This window comes from Oreochromis aureus, linkage group 16 (genome assembly GCF_013358895.1).
Source record: "Oreochromis aureus strain Israel breed Guangdong linkage group 16, ZZ_aureus, whole genome shotgun sequence".
Taxonomy (NCBI): Eukaryota; Metazoa; Chordata; class Actinopteri; order Cichliformes; family Cichlidae; genus Oreochromis; species Oreochromis aureus.
In genome coordinates this window covers 5794165-5810555 of record NC_052957.1, presented here as the reverse complement: position 1 = coordinate 5810555, position 16391 = coordinate 5794165, and the positions used below count along the sequence as shown (strand labels likewise).

At 41.9% G+C, this 16391-nt stretch overlaps 1 protein-coding gene across 3 annotated transcripts in view; it reads right to left on the bottom strand.

The window, feature by feature from the left end:
- gulp1a (GULP PTB domain containing engulfment adaptor 1a) overlaps positions 1-16391 on the bottom strand; it is a 101219-nt gene that overhangs the window by 49645 nt on the left and 35183 nt on the right. The window contains exon 2 of one of the 3 annotated variants that reach the window (XM_031757407.2): positions 11564-11649. The exons of the other annotated variants lie outside the window; for them this stretch is intronic. The gene's annotated coding sequence lies outside the window, so the exon portion shown is untranslated. The remainder of the gene's footprint in view (positions 1-11563; positions 11650-16391) is intronic. 3 annotated transcript variants of the gene reach the window in all.

Sequence of the window (16391 nt, the reverse complement as noted above, 5' to 3'; positions counted from 1 at the left end):
ACTCACACACAGGAAGAACACGTAGTTGTTGATGCCCAAAAGCCGCCAGGTCATGATTTTTCAGGCGGCTCATTACAACCGATGGCTGGTCACAGGGGATACGATAAAACCCTGGAGTGTGTCAATGGTGTGGACCTGGTCAACCACCCAGCCATTCCAAAAGAGTCTTTGCACCCACTACCGTTAATGGAGGTTCCTTTTGAGGACCTCATGGACCTCATTGGGCCATTTCACCAGAGTTCATGTAGACACTTTGCATTAGTTGTGTTGGATTATTCAATACGATATCCTGAAGCAATACCGCTACACACCATTAATGCAAAGAGTGTGGCCCATGCTCTGTTTTAGGTCATTTCCTGAGTCAGCATCCCAAAAGAGATACTGACTGGCCAGGGCCAAGGTCCAAGCCCAGCTAAGAATTAAACTCAATTTCACAGGGAGATGAAGTGCTTGTATTACTCCCTTCCTCTAGCTCAAAATTACTTGCCAGTTGGCAAGTGCCCTTCATGGTCACCCAGCAAATGGGGGACGTCATATGAAGTGGTACAGTCAGACAGTGGAGGAGCCACACAGATATTTCACCTCAACCTCCTCAAAGTGTGGAGAGAGTTTGAAACTGCTTCTCTGGTGAGCCTGGTAAAGGTAAGAGAAGAGGTGGAGCCGGAGGTGCCAAATTCCACCATTCCCACCTCTCTCCATTGTAATAATCATCTCACACAGACCCAGCCGGTACCAAGCTCATAGAGCACCATTTTAAAATGCGCCCAGACATGAGGCTCCATTCCAACCCTATAGGTTACCTGAACATAAAACACAAATTATTCAGAAGGAATTGGCTGAAATGTTAAAGATGCGAATAATAGAAGAGTAGAAAGACGGGTCTACACGGTTCTGTGTCGACTACTGCAAGGTAAATGAGGTGTCATAGTTTGATGCTTAGCCCAAGCCCCATGAGCTCCTGGACCGGTTAGGTGGGTGGCTGCGGTCATGGAGTTCCTGAGGCAGGCACACAGCCAAAACGAAGAAGTGTGCGGTAGAAAGGAGGAAGATGCACCCACAGGTGAAAAAACAAAAACCAAAAAAGGCCATCGCATCCTGCCCGCATCCAAAGACCAAAGAGAGGTAAGGTTCTTGGGGCTGGCGGATTACTACTGCCGGTTTGTGCCTGGCTTTGCAGAGCTCACCAGCCCCTTAACCAATTTCACCTTAAAAGGTGCCCCAGATCTGATGGACGAAGCAGTGCCAGGCGGTGTTTGTGCAAGTGAATAGGGCCCTCTGTGGGGATCCCCTGCTCCACACACAAAAAAAACCAAACACAACTAGCAGATGTTGTACTGTGTGTCCATGATGCCGGGTTTGAGGACTGGGGACGTTACAGTGACATATTGATTTAATAAGACTATGAAGTGTGTTTTTGCCTTTCATGTCTGACATGTTTTGCTCTAATAGATGTCTTTGTGAAAAAAACAAAACAAAAAAACACAAATAAACAAAACATGGAAGGCTTTGTTATTAAGCCTTCCAAATGGCAGATCTTTTACGGTGAACATCCATGAAAAATGCGTGTAAAATATGAGGCGGAAACATGAATGCGGTGTGACTCTGGCTTTATGGTCAATGGTAAGCTGCTTACAGAGTACTAACTGAGCATCAGATAATGAATCCTGGATGAGTACCTAGTAAATTATGCCACAGATAACCAAACATTATTGTCACCAATTCAGCAGCCAGCTACTGTGAAATATAGTCTGGCATTCAATAATGACCATAAAAAGTACAGTACTGTGCAAAGGTCTTGAGCCACTCCTCATTGCTTTATAAATTGCTAGGAAAATGGGAAATACGTGCAGCAATTTATTGAAACATAAGGCAAAAATAGAGTTTGTTAAGGTTTCAAAATATTAAGGAGGGATACAGGAGGAATCCAAATAACAACACTGATCCGGCCGGGTTAAGTCAAACGATGATTTTAATGAACACGCGTGGGGAGATGTACACTGCAAAACATCAGCTGTAGATCTCCGCCCAATAACTACACAGCAAAGGTCTTATAACATCGGGGTATGTTTTCTGACGCCCCCTCTTGCGTCATCACATGCATCAGTTTCAAAACCACAAATGTTCTGCTAGCAACTTTTGACACCGTTAGAAAAGAACATTTTCTTCGTCTCCAAGCCAGGTGCTTCCTGTCGCCGCCGGACGCTCGCTTATCGTCTGGAACATCAGCAGCACGTCCTACAACAACTGTCACTTATGTAGACACAATTTTGCAGTTGCAAGCAAAATATGATTAAACTTTCACCTAAAAATGAGTTTACCTACAGTGTGTGTGTGTGTGTGTGTGTGTGTGTGTGTGTGTGTGTCTCGACCTTAAATGCTCTCTCATCTCACCCGTTGCACTTCTGACCTTTCACCAGAACAGAGGCTCATCCTTATATGTGTAATAACCTAACTGAAACTATATATGTAATATGTTGAATAAATGTTTTAATCAAGAACCACTACTAAAAGCTTACTAAGAAGGATATAGACAAATAAAAGATAATAATGAATAACCTGGTTATTCAAGTAGCATCATCCCAACAGCTCCTCAAAATCACTTACACTCACCCTCTGCTTAGTTTCACTTTCTGCAAAAGCATGCGCTTCCTGTCAGCCTGCAACCTAGTCTTTCACACACTGAAATCTGGGCCTCTCCCATACAAACCAACATAACCAGCATATAAACATTTAAGATTATAAAAAAGCATTCAAAAGCATTTAAGATTATAAATTCAACTCAACAGTTTAAAGTGGTTATAACTGCACCTGTAATAAAGGCTAATTGGGTGCCAATATGTTTAAACATCTGAATGCAATATCAATGCTGTAGATTATGTTATTAATGCAATGGTAATGATGATGATTATGAACAATAGCAGTAAAATATTTCCCTGATCTCCACAAGTTACAGGCACAATTCTAAGTGAAAGTCACTATTCACTATGTTGACTTTTGATTTTTCTACTGAATTTCTTCAAGTAACCTTCAGGAATAGTTTTCCAGGCTCCTTGAAGGGACATTCAAAGCTCTTCTTTGGATAATTTTGCTTTTTTGTTCTGTTCTCTGTTAAAAGGACCCGCACTGCTTCAATAATGTCGAGGTCTTGGCTCTAGAGAGGCCAGTTCAAAACTGATAATGTTCCACTGTGTGTTTTTCTATCCAACTATGCTTTTACTGCATTGGCAGTGCATTTGGAATCAAGTGAAGCTGGTGACAATCAGCTGTTTTCCAGATGGTTCTGCAGATCAAAATCTTATGATAACTTTCTAATTCCATCAGTTGTTACAAGATCTCCAATACCACTGGCTGAAATGCAGCCACCACCATGTTTTATAGGTGGTTGTAGAAACTCATTGTTGTACCTGTCTGTTGGCTCTTTGGGAGCAAAATTTAAAGAAATGAGGGGCAGCTGAAGACTTTTGCCCAGTACTGCATTTTTGCAAATCATATTGCATGTTACCTTTGACCTCTTGCCTATAAAATGTCATCACTTCATAATTTTTGTACATTTGTGTTGAAATTTTGTCATAATTAGCAAATGAATTCTGAAAATATGTTTAAATTTATACAAATTAATAAATTTGGCCATAACTGTCTTGGGGGATATAGAACATCTACCAAGATAGTACCAATTTCAAAATGAATGGAAGTGAAACTTTGTGTGAAAAGTAATTATATTCCCTCCAGATGCTCCTGGGGTATTATATTCACAAGAATGAGATAGATATGAGGTTACAGTGACCATCAAAATCAGTACACAGGGGAAGCTATGGTCCACAGCAAGCACTGTGATTCAATCAACCAATCCACAGACAATGAACTCTACATCTGTGTAGGTTAAAAAATGAAACCCAAAAGCTATTTATGCAGACTCTGTATACTTGCTAAACGTAGAACCTAGAAATTGAATCAGAGACCTTCACCTTTCAGAGAATAAGGCTACTAAAATGTATAGCTCTGAGTTGAATCCTGAATAGTCATACAGCCTAAAATGAATTCAAAATCCTTACATTGTAATAAAAACAGAGTCATGTAATCTGAAAGAATACAGACAACCTGCCACCAAAATGTAATTAAGAGAAGTCTACAAAAAATTACTTGATGGGAAACAAAGGGGAGTAAACGCTCAAGAAAACTTCACAAAGTAGAATCCTATTACAGCATTAATGCAATAAAGCTTTTTTTAGTGCTGTAGTTTTCACTTCCCACGAATTCCCAGCCTAAAATCCTAACTGCCTCGCCAAACCTTAATCTAAATTGGCAACTCAGTAGGTCGAAACGATTTCCTGACATTTTCAATAATGTGCCCACAAAGCTAGTACTCTTTATGTTATAATGTTATGGGAAAGAGTTTCAAATCATCTGACGTGCATAAGAACTTTGCATCATTGTGTTTGTGGAAGAAAATAAAATGCAAAGGACATTTTTTTGGCAAACTACAGCTGGTCAAAGAGCTTATGAACAGCTTCCCAAATGCCTGTCGCCACATTCATGTTCACAATGTGGACTGTGGGGAAACCAAAACCTGTGCTTAACCTCTACACAGTATCTGGCAACCCATGCTAGAATAGTTCTACAGTAACACACCACTCCTCCAAAAACCACAGACTGAATTTTAACTTTAGGCCCATTAGTGGGTGCATTTTCTAACTTTTTTAGACCGTCCGGAACAATCTACAATTGGTTCACTTCCTTGAATGCATGCAAGAGAGTTTCATTTCGTAAAATAGCACACATGTGATTTAGGTGTGAGGGGAGCAGATTCTCTAGTTTAAGCTCCGATGGAGGAGCCTTGGTTCTGACTGGAAAGTAAATGTGAATTCCTGGGGAAAGGAAACAGCTGAGCAAGCACTGTATATCTGAAGGGGCATGGCAGCTTCTCCAGAGTGTTTGGATAAAGACTGTAAGGGTCTGTCTAGAGCCGTCATCTAAAGCGATGATGAATTAATGCTTATACTGCATCCCAGCCAGCGACAAGTATGTCCACTGTTTTTTTCCAGCACTGGCATTTTCTCCCCTTTAATCGCTCCGGGTTTCACAATATTCAGACCCTCCAACGCTCTACAAATAAAGCGAAAATTCAAGTTTAAAAGCACGATCATTTTGGAAAAAAAATACAGAAACCAATAGAATGGACAGAAACCCATACTGAGCAATGCAGTACACAATAGCAGGTAGTCATTATATTTTCAATTGCCTCTGGATTGCAGGCATTTTTCACAGGAACTCAAACGCTCCTTTATTAGCAGTGACACACTCGTAAATCTTAAAGGAGGATTTGAGTGGTTCATTTATGATCTGACTCTATCTCAATAATTTACCTCTAATCTACACCCCTGTTTCTCCATGATAAGACATTCTCCTGCTTCAACACAAAATCAAGCCAAAGTCATTTATACAAGGCCATATTTTACTGTTAGTAACTGCTCTAAATGTACTGACTACATGAGAAAGCAGGGAAAGCTTTAGGATTATGTTTACTCTCACAAACACTCAAAATGTCCTACAAGGCAAAGCACTCGATGTGAACCAAAAGGTCAACAGAAGCTTAAATTGCTCTTATAAGATGAATGATTCCCTTTTAAAATAAAAAAGTTTCCAACTTTCATTGATAAGTAATGTGCTGCCACAGAGGGATGCTACTCTAAAGTCTGGCTTTAAAAAAATAAATGCCAAAACCCATCAAAACTTCAGCTTTACAGAATGTCTTCTTCCTCTTTATCGTCATGTCCTGATTGTCTGCATATCAGACCCCTGGCCCAGACTGTCTCCAAAATAGTACCTTGCAGAGGTTTACACATTCACCTAACAAGCAAAAGATTCCTGGGTCGGTCTCGGGAGGATATCCAAATCCATTGGGGGCTGGGTCAGGAAGTGATCCCTTCGGAATAAGGAAGCAGCCTAAAGTAGCTTTATTTAAGAAGGCACGCAGTATTTGTTTGGAATTTTTAGCTCAAAGAGTAAGAAAGCTTGGTTGTAAAAGCTTTTTTCTTCGGATCATGATTTCATCTTTGATTTTTACTGAAGAATACTGATAATAGAAATGAATATTTTAAAAAAAGAAGAAAAGAAAGAAAGCCTCCAAATGTAAAACAGCTCTAACTCTATTTGCATTTTATCTGGAGACCACCAGATTGGAATAGCTGTGGTTGTAAAAAGATCTCAAGTCCTACAGAAGCGTACAGGAGAGCAGCTTTCTGACCTCACCTCTGTAAACACTTTCTTGATGAGTTTATGGTCTCGGTCACTCATTTTGCGCTACAACGACTAGAAAAGGCTCTACTTTGTAAATGGTAAATAAGACTGGTTCTCAAGTAGTGCTTCTCAACTCTACTAGAGTGCTCAAAGCACTTTATACAACATGTCTCATTCACCTATTCACACAATCACTTTTTTCAGTGCTTTTTCTACCTAAGTGCTTTCTGTCTATTCATTCATACGTCAATAAAGGCATCAGAGGGCAAAATCCCAAGGATACTTAGGCATGCAGGATGGAGCAGCTGGGGATCAAACCACCAACCTTTCAATTAGCTGATGACCTGGTCTACAAATAACAAAGCTTGGTACTATGTTTCAAAAAGGAGGACTGCCATTGGTACACTCATTGGCTAATGATTTGTCAATCCCAAACCATTAGTCAGTGAGCACGCCAGTTACAGTCAGACCCTGTGCAAAATGGGAGAAGTTACTGTCTCAGTGGTTCTGGCCCTACTGTTACTTTTATTCACTCATGCTTATACCGAACATTTTTTTTTTTTTTTTTTTTTTGCGCCTGTCCCGTTTGGTTCTTTTGCCATCAGAATTATTGTCTAAAGGCGAAGAAAGATGCCCAACGGATTTACTTTACCAAATGGACCATCCCAGCCTTGCCGTAATGGTCTATTTGATTCACCTTTTATTGTTTATTTTATTTTCACTTGCTGAATACGGGACAGACTTAACTGGGGGAAAGAAAGGGGAGAAAGAAAGAGGGAAAGAAAAACAGTGGAGAAGAGAGACGGGGAAAAAGGGCAAAAAACCAAAAACCAACAGGATAAGCAGACAAAAAATACATATATCGATCACCTGGATCACCTGTTGAGAAAGAAAAAAGAAAAAAAGCAGAAGAAAACGAGAGTAATAGAATAAACAACGTCACAATGATATATGGGAATATGACAGTAAATACTAAATATTAAACATTATTGTGCAGCACGTAAGATCGACAGCGCACAGTGTGCTTTGAGGTAGGAGCCAAAAAGGGTGTAGTTTGTGTGTGTGATCACCTGTGTGTACACCTGTGAGCATGGACGCGCTTGTTTTTAAAAAAGGTTCCTTCATGTAATGATCTGCTAGAGAGGTGGGGGCCACTGCCCCGTCCTCCAGGGCATGAAGCAGGTATGGAGGAGATCAAACTCCAGACATCCAGAGGCCCCCAGAACACAAGAGACCAAGGAAGACCAACAGAGGGCAGCGCGCCACTATCCCGGAAAGAGCTGAGGAGAGTCCCAGATGAGGGGTCACTCAGCAGCCGCGGAGCAGAAGCCAGGGGGGGTTGCAGTGACGTGCCCGTGAGCTCCGCCGGCAGCCAGCTGTGCCTGAGTGACCGAGCCCCAGGCCGAGAGGCCGAGGGCACCCCACCCCCGAAGTGGCCCGAGCAAGCCCCAGGCTCCAGGCCCCGATAAGCAGCCACCAAGGAGTGAGCCGGTGTGTACCTGGACGCCCATCCCCGGACACAAAGAACCACCAACGCACCGATGTCAAGGGCGTCCGCCACCGGCAGGGGAAGTGGTGGGGGGAGATAGGCCTCCAAACCTTGGAGGGCCTGAGATGTCCCCAGAGAGGTGGCGTCTGATACCCAACCTGACATATAGACAGACATACAGGCACACACAGATACAAAGATCCATTCCCACCCTCATGCTCTCATAAGCAATTACTCCACACTCAACCAACGTGGAGACAGACATAAAGACACACCGTACACACAATCACACTCCCCAAGCGTACTCTAAGAACCGGGTCTAGGTACCCTTGCCCCTGGAGGGGGAAACTGCACCCAGACCCAGGTGGTGTTACCCTTTTCCCTGCGGTGGGGAGAAGCAGACCACCCCGACTCCGCAGCAGCAGGGAGGCCCCACATTCCAGACCCCAGTCGGACGGCCACCTCCTCCTCCTAGCCCCCCCGCTCCAGCAGGCCGCAGAGAACAGGGGTGTGAGAACACTCCAAACCTCCCTCCACCCGCTCATATGTAGTGTTGATGTATGTGTGTTCTAAGGTGCATTTAAAACCCAGGAGGGCATGGAGCTACCTGCCAGAGAGCAGCAGGTAAGCGCATAGCCCCTCCTGCTAGCCCTCAATGTCTACGTGTATTTAAAATTGAGAGGTGGGCAACGACGCGAGGGGTGAGGTGTACACCCTGATGGTATTTTGGAGTTTGTGTTGCGTGCCTACCCCCAAGATCCTATATGTATGTGTTATGAGAGTGTGAGTAATGTGAATGTCTAAGTTGTGGGATAAAATTGAGGCAGAGGCAGCCAGAAGGGGACAGAGGGGGGGGATGCCTCCCCTGCACCCTGGTGACACACCCTTACCCCAAGGCCCTGCATGTGTGGGTGATTGTGGTGGAGCGGGAAGAGGGAGGCAGCTGGAGATGGGGAGGAAGGAAGGAGGGGCAGTGACCCTCTCCTGGGGCCAGCTCCCCGCTGACCCCAGTAGGCACCCCACACTCTGCAACCCGCCAGGGGAAAGGGGCCCAGGCCCATCCGGACCGGGGCCCAGTGCAGCAGCGCCGCCCGCCCCACAGAGCCCGGGACAGCCCACCCGACCCCACCACAGAGAAAACTGCACCCACCCCATCATCCACTCATCTTCCAGACTACACAAGACAATAGACACCCAGGCTGAGCTCTTCCTCCACCTCTCCTCTACCTCCCCCTCCTGCAGAGAGAGTTCCTGAAGAGAGGAAAGCTCCTGCAAGATGTGACAACCTCCCCCACCAGTTGAAGAGTCCCCCAGGTGGCTCGATGCACTGGCGGCACCCTGCGCCAGGGCTGGGCCCCCATACACCCGCCCGCCCACAACCCCGGCAACACACCAACCAGGACCCAAGCCCCCGAGGCCCGGCCAGGGACCCAGCCCAGAGACGGAGCGCCCCCAGAACCTCACGCCCGTCCCGGACCCACCCAGGGGCAGCCAGGCTACCAGGTCAGTAACCCACGTCCGTCAGCACAGACCCTCCCCTAGCCCCACTGCACGCAGCCACGAGGAAACCGTCACCTAAGAGCCAACAGCCCTTAATTGGTCATGACCGCTACCCCGGGTTGAGCCCCCCAACGCCCTAAGCCTGTCCCTACCCCCACACCAATCACAACAGTGAAGGGACCAAACTATGACCCCCCCACCCCCACTAGGTGATGGAGCTGATCAAAGGAGCCCAGAGCAATTGATCTGATGTGGTGGCAGAGGCTGTATCAAGACTAATGTAATCTAATAGATAATTTCCATATTGGTTAGAATTAAGATTATTTTTATTTTTCCAGTTCATGAGGACTGTTTTCTTGGCTATGCATAGGGCAGTGAAAACCATATGGACTATATTCTTTTCTGAAGTGACATTATCTAAGCTGCCCAACAAACATACTAAAGGGGAAGTTGGAATGTTACATTTCAGACACTTTGACAAGTCTTCACATATCTCGTGCCAAAACTTCTGAACTGGTGGACAGAACCAAAGAGCGTGGATATAATTGTCCGGTGAATTGGTTTGGCAGTGTGAGCAGTTGTTGGTGGACGTAAAGCCCATCTTGAACATCCGATGACCTGTACAGTGCACTCTATGTAGTATTTTGTATTGAATTAATTGAAGACTGGGATTTCTAATTAGATGAAAGGTTTTTAAGCAAATCTGAGACCAGAAGTTTTGGTCTAAGTTAACTGATAAATCCGCTTCCCATTTTGCAATAGGAAGTGATATTGATTCATCTGTTTTAGAAGGCATTCTGTAAATTTTGGAAAGTAATTTGGGGGTTTTAAGAGTAAGAAATTGAACCGCACTTGGTGGTGTGGTTCAATTTCCGAACATTTATTATCCCCCAAAGAGTTACGACTCATCCTAATCCTCTAAAGACAACCCAATCAGAGGCGCTGAGAAGAGGGCTTATTTTTGTGGAATTGCCTTCGAGTATTCTCACAAAAAAAAAAAAGAAAAAAAACAACATCTAGTGAATCACATTAAATAAATTGCAGCCAAGCTTCACCTCAGCTAATCTGAGTCATTGAACTCGACCCCTTGGCTGTGTTTGTAGTGGAAGCATCATTTTTTTTAAAGCAGTTCAGTAACATGACCTGCTTGTAGGGAACTAACAACCACTTCAAGGAATCCATTTTTGCGGAGTGTAATTTAAGTGGTATATTTAGGTGTCACTTAGTATTAATTGTTATCTATCAGTGTAAAGTGGACCCATACTAGAATAAGGTGATAATTTAGCACTCTACCCTCTTGTCCAAATATGGTCAAATCTGGTTCCCAAAAGACAAAATGAAAGCAGGTATAATGCCATAGTTCAGTCTTCAAAAAAAACAGGTGACTTCACAGTGGATATATCCAACTTTTATACACAGTCTATGATTTGAACACACAAGAGGATCTAATATAAACAGTTCATCAGGCCAGGGGTAATAAAAGTTGACAAATTAATAAATTGGTACTTGTGAGTTGGAGAACATCTAACAAGCTACAGCTTATATTAGTAATGACAGCTTACGGCAGCTGCTCGTCACGGTAAACCAACATAGTTTGTGGCAGGCAGGTTCTCCGACTGAGCAGCAGTCACAAACATTGCCTGAGCATGAGAGATGAAGAGATTTGTCACTGTAAATGCAGCTGATAGGAATGCAAACACAGTCTAAGCTGACTAAACCTGGAGTTAAACAAAAACTGAAGCAGGACGGTTCATGAACAAGTATTATCAATAGGCAATTAAGTCGTTTCCAAATCTGCACAGCAATAAAAATGCAGCTTATTTTACTTCGACATCAGTCCATATATTTTGTGACTTACAAGTGTGCATATAAGAGGGTTTCAAAAACTCCTGGGAACCACTGACCTAGAATATATGGACAGCAACATAACAGTGTTCATCATTCTATAATATTTTCCAGCACTGCATGAATTTGAAAGATGCGTTTCTAAAGGAAAAAAGAATCAAAATGTCACCGGTGAGCATAAATACATTTTTTAAGAAAGATAAACAACATGGCATCGGACTGTCGCCTCACTTCTGTCTGCGTTTATCACAAAGCAGCGGAACCCTGACGAGAATATACACAGCTGAATTATGTGTCAGAGCTGTAGGTGTGATTGCTACCATATGCCATCTACCGTCTCCCACAGTCACAGTGATATTCACTGTTCAGAACAATAAGCACGTGCATTAGCAGGATCTCAAAGGAAGAGGATTGAAGCATGCTGTATAACCATGATGACACATAAATATAACTTCACAGACAGCTCGGAAGATAGCTGATAATGATTCTTACTGTTACTGTAGACTGTTGATGTTCAGGTGTTTTTGTTGTGAGTCACTCATCTAAAGGCTGATGGCTGCTCATTAGTGCTGCATCATCTGTAAGTAGAAAGAAATGAGAAAAAAAACCCACTTAAGACTCAAGCTTTCAGAGATGAAAGATTATTCCTGCAGGTCTACTCTCTGATTACATCAAGCAGAAATCCATATCTTTGCTTAAATCCCTACCTGTTATTTAATAACGTAGTACGGTTTGGGAAAAACTATTTACAGACTGAAGCGTACTTATTTGTTGCATCTAAGACTTTTTCCCCAGTATCCAGGTGATCCTCAATTCTGTAAGTTATCTAGCTGACAACTTAGCACGCAACCCTTTCAATTAAACATGAAAAAGAAAAGCAAAACACACACACACGCACCAGCGGCTGACATGAGTGGCTGTCTACATCAATACAAGTCCATGGAGGAAGAAGGGCAAGTTTAAACTTAGGCTGTACACATCCAATGCAAATCCTCCCAATACCCTTGATAAGTAAGAAAAATGCATGTACTGTGATTGTCCAAAAGACCATTGTGAGCAGTCAGGGAAAAAGTAATATATGAAAAAAATATATATAAATAATACAATCAGTGCATACATAGTCTGTCCAAGCATAGTTATTATAGGTGCTGATTTAGCTCCCAGTGCAATCAAGCACCCTGAATTTTGTCTCATTTCCAATGCTAGAAAGTATTTTCATACATTCAGACTACTGGATTTATAGTCCCGACCCAGCTGTAGAGATTTGTTGGTCTTTGGGGTTTATCAATGGTTTAAAGAAGGCAAACACATTGATCACTCACTCTCAAAAATAAAAGGTAAGAAAAAGAATCAATGCTGCACTGATCTGGCTGTATGATGGCTGAACCCATATACTGCACTCTGATGCAAGTTTTGTCTTTACAAGTAGCACAATCTCCAACTTCATGCCTTCTACAACAATCCCGATCTGAGTTAAACAAAAAGTATTGAGTTTTGAGCCAACTTTACAGCCAGTAAGAAAAAAAATACACTCACAACAAACTAACCCCTTTAAAGATGAATGATCCCCGTCTGCACTCTGCAGTGATTACATTAAGCAGACATCTATATATTTCTTCGTTGTCCATCTAAATGTTGTCTATTAAAACAATCTAAGAAAAGCAGTTTACAGACTAAAGCATTTAAGACTGCTTTTGTCACTGTGTTGAAATCATCCAAGTCATACAGAGGTTCTTCACAGTAATTTATTGGTAGGTGGAAGGCAATAAGCAACCCCTGGGGTGTAAAAAATACGAATAATAATGCAAACAAACATTGCGATCAGTCATAAGGAAATAACAGAAAAAGTGGGTGAAATTTTTTTTTTTTTTTTTTTAAATACATAAACTGCATATCCATACATAGTTATTACATTAGTTCGTTCCATGATGAATGAGGTGCAGACTTAGCTCATGGTGTAATCAAAAACCATGAGCCTGGTCTCATGTCCAATACTTTAAACTATTTTTTATTCATTCAGACTATTGGATTTACAGCACCGTGCCAGCTATAGAGATTTGTGGGCCTTCAGTGTTTATTAATGGTTTAAAGAAAGCAAACAAACACACTGATCAATCACTCTCAAAAATGCAATGTTGAAAAAAAACAGGGAAAAATCAATGATACGCTTGTGTGGCACTCACAAACCAAAAGCCATATGACAGCTGAGCCCATAGGGGCAGGGATAGCTCAGTAGGTAGAGTGGTCCCATGATCGGAAGGTCGGGGGTTCGAATCCACTGAACAGCTACCCTGAGGTACCCCTGAGCAAGGTACCGTCCCTACTCACTGCTCCCCGGGCGCCTGCTTAGTGGCTGCCCACTGTTTCACTGAGTGAATGGGTCAAATGCAGAGAAAAACAAGTAATTTCCCCACGGGGATCAATAAAGTATACATTATTAGTAGTAGTAGTAGAACGCCACGTCTGCCTTGCCTTTATAAGATCTGCAATCCCAAGTTTCTTCTAATGTGAATCTTATTTTTACATTTTATCACAGAAGTGGAGATTCTATCAAACCATCACTGTACTGTGACATTTTTCAGCATGATATCAGAGTTCAAATTAGCACTTCAGAAAGGACACACTCGAGATTAAAGTGTGCTGTCTGCACATTTGATAAATGAGGGCCAAAGTTTTCTATTATGTGTTAGCCTGTAGTAATGCATAGTTATCATAAAAGTGCCTGAGGAATTTGTGGGGAAATGACATTCAGAGATAGATTTAAAGGGCACAGACTGTGGAAGGTGTTGCATTAATTTGAGCTAGGTGACTTCCCCCTGTGAGATTTTGTTGATATATACACTGCTGGATATGGAAATACAGGTTTTGCAATTTTAAAGTCAGCATGTGAGGCATTTCTGGCAACACAGATGATACAATAGTCAGCGTACTGTATGAGGTCAGACCTCGAGCAACACTAATAATATGTTAGAGCAACCTTCTTGCTAGACTTGTGACCTTAATTTGTAAATATGTGAGAAGATAAAGAAGCCATATCACAGACAAGATAAAAAAAAAAAACACTTTTCAAATAGTTAATGTAGTTTGGAACACTGAACAATAAGATTTCTCATTTCGGCACATTTAGTGAGAGGAAATTTTACACTATCCAGCTATTGAGACCATATAGTCAAAAAGAGCAGCTAAGCTTTTAGTATTATCATGTTTCAGCGGTACATATATCTTTGCATTGTCTATGTATATATAAATAGAAAATAAAAAAGGGCAGCACGGTGGCACGGTGGTTAGCACTGTTGCCGCACAGCAAGGTCCTGAGTTCAATTCCACCATCAGGCCGGGGTCTTTCTGTGTGGAGTTTGCATGTTCTCCCCGTGTTTGCGTGGGTTCTCTCCGGGTACTCCGGCTTCCCTCCCACCGTCCAAAGACATGCAGCTTGTGGGGATAGGTTAATTGGATAATCCAAATTGCCACTAGGTGTGAATGTGCGAGTGAATGGGAGTGTGAATGGTTGTCTGTCCCTGTGTGTTGGCCCTGCGACAGACTGGCGACCTGTCCAGGGTGTAACCCGCCTCTTGCCCTATGACAGCTGGGATAGGCTCCAGCGCCCCCTGCGACCCTGAGAAAGGATAAGCGGAAGCGAATGGATTGATGGAAATAAAAAAGGGCTTCAAGTCCAACCTTGTGGTACACCACAGGTAATGTGAGCTACAGGTGATGAACCCATGTTGACAGAACCTGGACTTTTAAAGTAAGCTAACAAAAGCAAAGTGGCTAAAGATAAAGCTATCCAGAGCACAGAGACAGCCAAAAACCAGAAGCCTCGGTATGAGCAAAGGATCAAAGAAGTTACGAGGGAAACTATAGAGATGAGTGAAAAAGAGAAAAGGGTTATTGTCCTGTTATCTGTTGAAGTTATAAACATAATGGAAAGTGATGTAACTGCTTTTTTTTGGCAAGGTAAAATATGCCAGGCAAAGGTGAGTGCACAGCAGCTCACTGTCAGTTAATTAACTGTACCTCTTATCAGCAGCAGAGCACTTCATTTTTGATTATTTAAGCAAGAGATCCTGTAGCTTACTCTGGTTTCTAAAGTTTAATCATTACATTTATTATGAAAATAAAATTTTGCATTGAAAAAAAGGAGATTTTTTGTTTGTATATGCAATCAGTTTTATATACAAAGAAAATCCAAATGTGCAAAAAGTGGTACTGTCAGGTTACACTTACAAAACAAGAAAATTCCAATTGGTGCATCTCTACTGTAAAGCAAAAGAATAAAGCCAAAAGAAATACATTAAATACATTAAAATACATTCAATATATTAAAAAGAAATACATTATATATGATTTTATTCATATGCACCTTCAGTGAAACGCAAAGTCTTTTTTTTAGCTTTTGACTTTGTAACTAAATCTCAACATTGATTCGATGTCTTGATAAGTTTTCTGTCTTTGGTGGGTGGTTTCACTGTTACAGGTAATACCATATTTGGGGCATAAACTGGTATCACCCAACTATAATATATACAGGCAAAAGTCTATTTATTTATATTTTAAGTAATAGATTTTATGCATTTTATGCATTTCATTATCTGAAACTATATGACCACCTAGAAGGACACCAACAACTATACTTGTAGTTGATAAGCATACTTTAGAGTCATTTTATCTGATAAGTTGTCTATAATGTTACATAATGACTGGGATTGATGTCACATGAAAGATCTCACACTAAAAGTGCAGAGTTTGAGTGTTTGACTTATTCCTCTCATCTATGCACATTGGTGGCACGTGAAGTTCTGCCTCTATAAACCTCTATGAATTTCTTGGTGCTGCTAGTCCACCGTTTTATCACAGTGTATCAGCAAAAGTCCATTACTGGCATATAGAGAAACAAAAACAAAAACTTCATAATGAAAACCTGCACTAGTTTAGATAAGGAAAAGTTTCAGAGACAAAAAAGAGATATATGTCTTCTCTTAGATTCAAAACTCAAAAACCAACCCCTATCTCCTCTCTTAAAATCTAATCCTTCCCTTCTCCATGTTGCCATTTCCATCTCAGCAAAAACAAAGGTGACATGATCAAATTTATCCTCTCTCCAGCTGAGAAATAATGCAAAATGGATTTTCTTCAGCAATACTTTCTCACCTTTCTGGCTTCCCACGGTGTGTATTATACTGAATAACAGTGGTGAATGGAATAACAAACAGCCTGTCATTTCCATATCCCCTCAAGCACTAAGTTTATGTTTCAGAAATGTGGCTTTACAAAGCAGAGAGTGGAATCTTATTAAGGAAACAGGTGTTTAGGTTGTAAC